Genomic DNA, 9,201 nt, shown 5'->3' on the forward strand with positions numbered 1-9,201 from the left:
TAGAATAACTGTAGAAACTATTTAGCACTATCTCTGGCATTAAATAAGCCTCCAAATATATACATATATATAATTTGTACATAATATATAAATATTAGCTGGCTTAAATTGTCATCAGGCAATTTGATAATATCAAATTTATATCCAAAACCTAGAAAAATTTAAATCAAAGCACGAAACACACACACACACACACACACACACACACACACACAACCAGCACTTAGGAATTCTATCAAAACAAATCTAGAAAATGAAACTGCTTTTCAAAATAAGTTTGCAAGTAAAAGCACAGATTGTCAGGTCTTTGGAAAGAGTGCTTAGGAGTTCAGAAAGTACTTTCTATAGAGGTAACTATTGGACAACAAACTAGAGTTTCAAAGGGCTGGGGATTTATATTCCCATCCCTCAGCTTAACTGTTACTAGAACAGTTTGCTCTGGACTAACCAAAAAGAGAAAAAGAAAAAAAGAAACATTTACATAGGGCAGGGGAACTCCTTTGTCTGTTTCATAGACTAGTAAAAATTAAGGATGCACACAATGTTGAAAATCTTTTATTTTGCCAAAGATTTTTTTTAATCCCATTGCCATCTGCTGTCATGATCGTATTGGGAAACGGATGGTATTTTAACATCCCCAGAGTGGGAAAGGTATCCATATTAGAATAAAGCAGGATCTTTGTAATTGAATAAATTTAAAGTCACTCAATGCCACTTTTTGCGTGTCATGGCCCTACATTTGGGAACTCATCTAAACTGTTAAATCTATGAAGAAGATGACACTAAATTAAGCTAGTATGCTATTCATTTTATATGCCAGTCCCATGGCCTGAGATACCTTCTCCAATTCCCCTTCCCCCAAAAAGCTGATTTTTTGCTCATCCTCCAAGAAGCCCTCCATAATCCTCTGCACTTGCGTAAACATCTGCAGTATTCTGCTTTCCCTTCCCCTGGCTCTGACACTTATCAAACATACTAGATTTACTATGTGCACTGGTCTCTTTTTCTTTCTAGACTGTAAATTCTTTGAGGGCAAGCATCTTACGTAACTCACTATTATACCCTCAATGCCTAACACCCAATGCATAGTATATGTTTTTGAATGATGTTAAATAGACATATCAAAATTCAAATGAGGCAAATCAGAACCATTACTTGCGACTTTCCGGGTGCAAAATAATATACAGAGAATTTTTGCGGCTAAAAATTGGACAGTGAATATTTGAGGAGACAAGATAAATAAAGTCCGTGGCACTTTTTTCCTGGTTGCCGTGTTAGATTATTGCATAAATTGCTTTTATAAATAAACATTGTTTTAGGGTAGACAAATGGAGACCAAAGTAACTTAGATATGTTGCTCAGGAATATTGTGGTATTGTCCACATTGCCCCCATTTAAGGTTTTTTGCTTTGTTTCCCCTTATGCTGTGTAGACATGTTTTAGTATGTTTACATCAGGTTAGCCATTGTGTCATTTGCTTATGTGCCACTCTCTCATACTGCCATTGTATCCCGAAGTTTCTCACGTGTCCTTCCAATGCTCCAGTCTCTCAATTTATTTATGAAATCCAGGATTCCTGGATTATTGCTGGGAAAGTCCCAGAATTTTTTCAATGGCTGTATTGCAGTTCGAAAGTTTGTCTGGAAGTCCTTTGCCCACCTCCCCCTAGTATATAGTAATGTCACCTAGCAAAGGTCTTGTTATCCATCTGGACCTTCCCTCCCTGAAGGCACCTTTAGACCCAGACTTCCAGGCTGAGTTGGAGATGGCTTCCTTGTTGCCTGTCAGCTGGCTGCGTTCACTAAAGTTGTACTTATCGTGAACTTACTTCCAGATAGAGTGCTACGTGTCAGTGCCGCTTGCTTTAGAAAACTCAGCTTAACCAAAAAGTTCAGGGTACACTAGAAGAGTTCTCTCCAGTGTTAACAGCAGATAGAGACAAGGCACTTATTTTCACAGGTGTTTGGGTTCAGAAAGAGAAAAGGAAGCCCCCAAAGTGAATAATCTCTGCTAAACCAGTTAAGTTGGCCCATAATTAGTTCTCTTTGGAAGGAAGAAAAAGAGGGGTCTGAACTTGGAGTCTTTTCAAGACTGAAACCAACACAAGGAAGATAAATAGTAGCGAAAAAACTGGTGGCTGGGGGTGCATAGGATGTTCAGAGGTAGGATATTTTTGACAGGGAAGTGATAGGACCAGATTTATTTTTTGGAGAGCCCCGAGGATGACGGATTGGAAAACGGTAATGTTGAAGTGACCTCTCTGTTTTTGTCTCCAATTGTTACTTAAATCTTTAAATAATTTAGCTTGCACGTGGGCTTATCTCTTCAACAGAGACCTATGGCTTTTATTTATTCTTGTTTTGGTGACCCACAGGAAGGAGACCACTTTTAGCAGCCTCCCCACCTGGCGACCTGCCTTGCTTTGCTGAGGTTTGAGTCCCAGGACACACACTAAGGCATTTGTACTAAGGTTTGGATCTACTGGGGTTCCGAAAACAGAAGAGAACTAGAAATCCAAGGGTGACACATACAGATTTGGGACTAACCTTGTTTCTTCTTGTTAAAGCAATCCAGATCATAGAGAATCGGAAAAAAAAAAAAAGGGATTAAAGTGTTGCTTACCAGGCTTACCAGTAGCAATAGCGATGGTCATGTATCACTGTGAAACTCACACTGTGAGCTTCCCAAATAATTCCCAAGAATAATTCCCAAATAATTCTCCAAGAAACACCACTAGGTCTGTATAATTAACAGTGAAACATATGAGGTTTCAGTCCTAAAGAAAATAAATAATTTTCCCAGGGTCTTGCAACCAGATTCGAACTCTCAAGTCATAAACTCCAAAACTTGGAAACATGCTCCTGATACTACCTTTTTTTTTTTTTAAAGTTTATTTATTTGGGGGGTGGGGGGGAAAGAGGGTGTAGAGAAAGAATCCCGAGTAGGCTCTGAGCTGTTAGCGTGGAGCCCAACGTGGGGCTTGATCCCACGAACCCTGAGGCTATGACCTGAGCCGAGATCCAGAGTTGGACGTTCAGCCTACTGAGCCACCCAAGCGCCCCGATACTACCTTTTCTAAAAGGGACTGTGAGAAATCAAACCCTATAAAGTTAGAAGACCATTTAGAGATGAGTAGAGACAGTAGAAAGGAAAAGAAAAAAGAAAAAACTCGAGACAGCTAAGGAGACCTCTCATGGCTGACATAACCCAGGAAAACACAGCTACATTCATTAAAGGGCTCACTGAAAAATGAATCAAAGAACATATTAAAACATTAATCTGCCAAATAAAATAATTTCGCTGGAATGAAAAGTATCCCTAGGGGCCGATAAGAGAAAGCAGCAAAAATGCCTTCTATGTTAAACTGTTGAAGCTCCTCACTTCTGCTTTGGCCTAAACTGGCAGGAGGAATCAGGGAGGGGTCAACCCCACAGTCCCCCTTCCCCAGCAACTGAGGGGAGCCCGGGCATCAGGTGGAAGAGGAAGAAGGGCGGCTAGAAGGATAAGGTTGTGTGTTTATCTCAGCAGTGCTTTGGAATTTGATCACTTGCCCTGGAGGAACTCTCCTTGAACCTTCTCTAGCTAAGTACCAGGGCCACTTCTCAAAGCCAGGCCTCCGTCCCTGACCTTGTCTCTTTCCTTTTAGCAGAACCCTAGGATTCCATTTACTTTGCTCTTTGTAAAGTTACCACCATATACTGTCTCCGCCAGTGTTCAGGCTTATGGGATGTTTCTCTGCATCTATCTCCCCAGCTGCCAGAGACCTAGTTCAGTTTTAAAAGCTTAACAGTAGTCCGGAGAAAGTGACAGATGATAAGAATCAAGTATGGAAAATTGTGAACTTTAAAGAGTCATTACAAAGTTCTTAACAAGTTGTGATCCCGGCCTCTAGCATGTTTTAACTTTCTGAATAGGGAACAATGGATCTCTCCTTCCCTTCAGACTAATTAGACAGCAGACTGGGACTTCTCAGCGATTTTCACCCCAGCATCACCCCCGGAAATGGACAGAAATGCAAACTTTTGGCTCTAGATGCACTAAATCAGAAACTCTGGGAGTGCCCGGGCAGCTCAGTCGGTTGAACATCTGACTCTTGATTTTGGCTCGGGTCATGGGATCAAACCCGCTGAAAGCTCAGCTGCTGCTTGGGATTCTCCCTCTCTCTCTGTCCCTCTGTCGCTCACTCTCTCTCAAACATAAATAAATAAACTTAAAAAAAAAAAGAAAGAAAGAAACTCCAGGGGTTAGGCCAGGCCACCTAGACACATCTGAAACACTAATGTTTCAGAAAAAACTGCTTTTAGAACATAGTGGCAAAATTCTGTAACTTAAAACCAATGAAATTTTTATCTGGGAATGTATTATCTCAAGTTCGAAATCTTGTCTTTTAAAAGAAAAAAAAGCTATCATACTAATTTAATATATAAAAGTGGCCTTGAAGTATGAAGTAAGTTTTAAGTGTGTTGTTATTTGCTTCCCTCAAGTTCTATAGTCTGGGGAAAGTGCTTTTTTCCCAGCTTCTGAGACATTAGGCAAGCTAGAGCAGATAATGATGTCCATGTTACTCTCAAGAGAGAAGATAATACTCAGGAAGCTTGGTAGAATAATCATCTAGCCAAATGTTGGCATAGTCCATGGTTTTATTTTCATTTCTAAGACAAGCAGCCAATTGACCTTTTCAAGGGACTCGAATTCAAAATCTCAAAGTAGATTAGCATTTACAGCCACCGAGTGATGTCATATCATTTATTTAACACGATAGTGAACTAAAATAAAGGAACATTCAAATGGCGAAAGGAAGTGCAATAAACAAATAAATATGGAGGTCCTAAATATAGATGTTCAACACGATTGTGAAAACTATCATGGATTTGGGTATACTTCAGCTTGAATTAAAGGATCAAAATCCCATTGGAAAATAGAACTTAGAATGTACTCATTTATGGTGTATAGCAAGTTAGACTGATCCAAATTCCTAAAAAGACTATTCTAGCCAAGAAGTCTGCTGCGGCGGGTGTGTGTGTGTGGGGGGGGGGGGGTAGGGTGGGGAAAGGTTAAGATTTACATGTCAAATTGCATGATTTTCCAAAGCAGATAGCATAGGTAAGAGGCTTCTCATTATCTTGTGTTTGTATCTTGTTTTCTAAATATTTGTTTTCCCTAAATGAAGCAGAAGCAATCTTCAGCTTAGATAATATTTATCGTTTGATTTAGTTGAATTAATTGAAGGTGAAAGCAAAGGATCCTTTATTGGCATTAATGCATGGGTTGAAAACATTCCCTATTTGCAGAGTTTGTAGTGGAGGCCTCTCCTTTAAATCTTTTCACCCAGTACAATGTAGGAAAACATTTCCGTCTTCTGGAAACCAATTTGAGTTTTGACTGTGATGCTGACCTTCAAACTCAAGGAATGATCACCGTGTCGTTTTTCATGTCTGACCTCCCTGGTTACCACATGAGTCGATTTCAAGCTGTAAAACACTAGTGAGAGACCCAGCATTAATGCACTCCAGGAATGGTTCTTTTCATGGCTTTCTGCCTTGTAGAAGCAAGCTGCCTGTACCATATTTAGGGGGTAGGGACTATGAGTCAAGAGCGCTTGTATCTTTATGCAAAAAAAATAAGTCGACTGGATTGAGAGAAAAAACTCCTTCCTGAAGACATTCGCTTCAGAGAAGTCCTGGGAGAGGCAGAAATTTCAGGTTAGAAAGAGGGTAATAAGAGCACTGTAGGTACATAGTCCAACTAAGGACAAAAATCTGCCAGATAATTTAGCCCAGAGGATTTAGCTAAACAGTTAAACTCTTAACAGAAGCTTTATTTAGGATCATTCTAACAAACATGATCAGCAGACAAGTCTTTTTTTTAAAGAAAGTTCTCTTTCATCTCACTAAAAAGAAGGAACACATTAAAACCAAAACAGGAACTACTTTGGCAATATATGTGCAAAAAAAAAAAAAATAAGCACCCAATGAGGCTCTTTTTAAATTAGCCAGAGTGCACACAGAGACGTCTTTGAAAAGGAAACTTCTGGGGTGGTGGTGGGGGGGGCAGGACACATTTTTCTTGATTTCATAAACACTCATTGTTTAACCATCTGAAGAAAGTGCAAACTTATGATTAAGTTCCCCCCCAACTCCTAAACAGATCAGCTCTTTTAAGTCACCTCCTGCCCCCTGTCCCCCACTCTACTTAGGCAGGAGAAGTGACCTGAAAATCAGCCTGTCAGAGAAGCAGGGGGTCCTCATTTTCAGACTGTGTGCATGTTAGGCTGCAGCCCACACTTACAGCACAGGAAGCCAAGTTTTGCCCAGGTGCCCCTGCACTGTATTAATATGCTGTTTGAATTTCATGAGCAGTGGATAACCTACTCCAGTTTATTTTGCTGCCTTAAAAAAAAAAAAAAATGACTTTAAGAACATGGTTCCTCCCCAGCCCCTCTTCTCCAGCCCAAACTAGTCACATAATTTTCATCAGGACACTTAGAACCTCCTAAGTCCCAATGTAGTTTCCACCCTTACCAATTGCTAAGATACGGCTGAAGAGGTGTTGTTTATGTAGTTTTCTAAATTTACTCCAACGAGGAACATTACATTATGAGTCTTCAATGGGATCAAGATATAATTATGCAAAGTCGAGGCAACTTGACATGAAGCAAATATTTAACACATTTTTAAAAATAATAAATAAAAGGCTTAATAAGCCGTGTACAGAAAGTAGGAAGAATTTTTACCAGGAATCTGGGTTTGGAGAACATTCCTGTAAATAAGCAATACATTTACTTTTGAGCTTTTTGGCATCCAGGAAAAAGAGAAGCAAAGTGCATTGCTTTTGGTAACTTTATTTTATTTTTGAGAGAAAGAGACGGAGCGCAAGCAGGGGAGGGGAGGAGAGAGGGGGAGACACAGAATCTGAAGTGGGCTCCAGGCTCTGAGATGTCAGCACAGAGCCCAACGCAGGGCTCGAACTTGTGAACCATGAGATCAAGACTTGAGCTGAAGTTGGAAACTTAACCGACTGAACCACCCAGGGGAACCAACTTTTGCTAACTTTAAAAAAAAAAAAAAAGGATACCGTTAAAGGAAAAAAAAAATTTATTGGTGTTAAACGCTGATAAACTTATCAATTTATAATATAGAATAGGTTTACATAATTTTATAAAATATTCAAGGAAACATGTTTTGGACAGTGCACTCTCTTTTTTTTTTAATGTTTATTTTTGAGAGAGGGCATGTGTGGGGTTGGGGCAGAGAGAGTGGGGGACAGAGGATCCAAAGCGGGCTCTGCGCTGACAGCAGAGAGCCCAATGCAGGGCTTGAACTCATGAACTAAGAGATCTCACCTGAACTGAAGTCACTCAACCAACTGAACCACCAAGGCACCTCTAGGGTAGTGCATTCTTCATCTGACTCTCCCAATGGGAGCTAAGAACAAGTTCACTGCTAAATGTCTGCTGCATGTGTTCTATCGTGTTCATAAACTCATTCCACAAATTTGATTGACTAATGAGAATGGCTAAGCATTGGAGGTACATCCACAAACAAAAAAGACCTGTCGCACACTTTACTGAATCTGGTAGAAAGACTGAAATTAAGAAGTAGTGAAAATAAGTTCCTATTTGCCACTCTGAAGATTGCTGTGAAAGAAAAATACAGGACCTAGGAAAGTGAACCTAATTGATGGGACAATCAAAGAAGCCTTTCCTTCAGCAAGGGCTTTAGTCAGAAGTCTAAGGAGGAGTAGGAATTAGGCTGGGTGGGATCTGAGGGTGTTAGACTTGCTCTGTAGACTAAGGAAGTGAATTTACAAAGGAGACAGAGAGGTGTGCTCAAAGCAGAACCCTGTGGTCTTAGTTGGAAGAATGTAAGTAGAGAGACCAAAGATAAGGCGGGAAGGGTATGTACGGTCAGAGCCTGAGGCGTCTTTTAACTTGCCTTTAAAAACATTAATCTTATCCAAAGAATAAGGGAGGTGTCGTGCAGGAGTTTGAAGCAAAGCAGTGACAGACAGATTTGCATATTAAGAGTTACACTCATTAAGCACAGGGCAATGGGTATGCTAGTATTATGATGAAAATTAGAAAGTGAAGATCTATTTTTCTGAGGTTCTGTCTGTTATTTCCTTTGTGGGAGAGCTATAAAAGTATCTGTAACCAAGGCCACATCTCTTAAGATGCTTCTTTAGATCTGGTCAAATGTTCAATACTCTACTTGAAGCCACAGAAATCTAGATCAGTGATAATAGGCAATTTTTTTATAAAGAGCTTGATAGTATATATTTTTGACTTTGTGAACTAGAAGACGTTTGTCCCAATTTCTTATCTCTGCACAGAAGCAACCATAGACAATATGGGCATGGCTGTGTTCCAATAAAACTTTATTTACAAAGCAGGAGGTAATGGACTTGGGTCTTGACAATACTATGCCTATCTCTGACCTAGATCAAGAAGCATTTAAGAGCTGATCATGATAGAAGAGTTCAGAGGCTATGGTAACCCTCTAAGCAAACAAACCTTTAATGGCATAACTGTGCTCTCTTGGGGATTTAGGAGAACTATGTTGTGATAGGACTATATAGCAGGGACAAAATGCACCTTCTGAGCTGAAAGAAATGACCTGTGAACAAAATTATCATCTGTGTAGATTGTGAAGAATGTGAGCTCCTTAGAGGCAAGGATTTATGTCTGTTTTGTTCAGTTATTTTGTTCTGTTTTTTAAACCCCCAGCTGAGTCCTTGGGTTTTGTCTATAGAATATGCTAACAGATGTAACTCACAAAATGAACATTCAGGTAATGTCTCTTCAGCAATAAAACTCTTCAAAAGTCATGATTACTGGGAAACGTTTTATCCCCAGTATTGTCAAAAAACAAAATTCAACCCAGTAGATCTAATTGGCTTTTTTAGGCGATTCATGAACCAGAGGCAAGTAGGGAGAGGCTCCTAGGAGTTGTGTACAATGGAAGGTTTTTGCAGAAGGAGGGTGGGGCAAGAAGTTATTAGCAAAAGAAAAGATGTTTCCAGCAAAGTCACATTCCCTTAGGGGGAAAGGCGGGGGTCTTATTAGGTGGGTTACCTCATCTTCCTATGGTGGGAGGAGGGATGGAGAGGGCCCATGTGACCTCATTGGTGCTGCTTAGAAATTTCCTGATTGATAGGTCAAGACTACATGTCTCGAAGAAGGTGGAATTGCCACTAGGTTAA

Source organism: Panthera tigris, chromosome B4 (assembly GCF_018350195.1).
Source record: "Panthera tigris isolate Pti1 chromosome B4, P.tigris_Pti1_mat1.1, whole genome shotgun sequence".
NCBI classification, from domain to species: domain Eukaryota; kingdom Metazoa; phylum Chordata; class Mammalia; order Carnivora; family Felidae; genus Panthera; species Panthera tigris.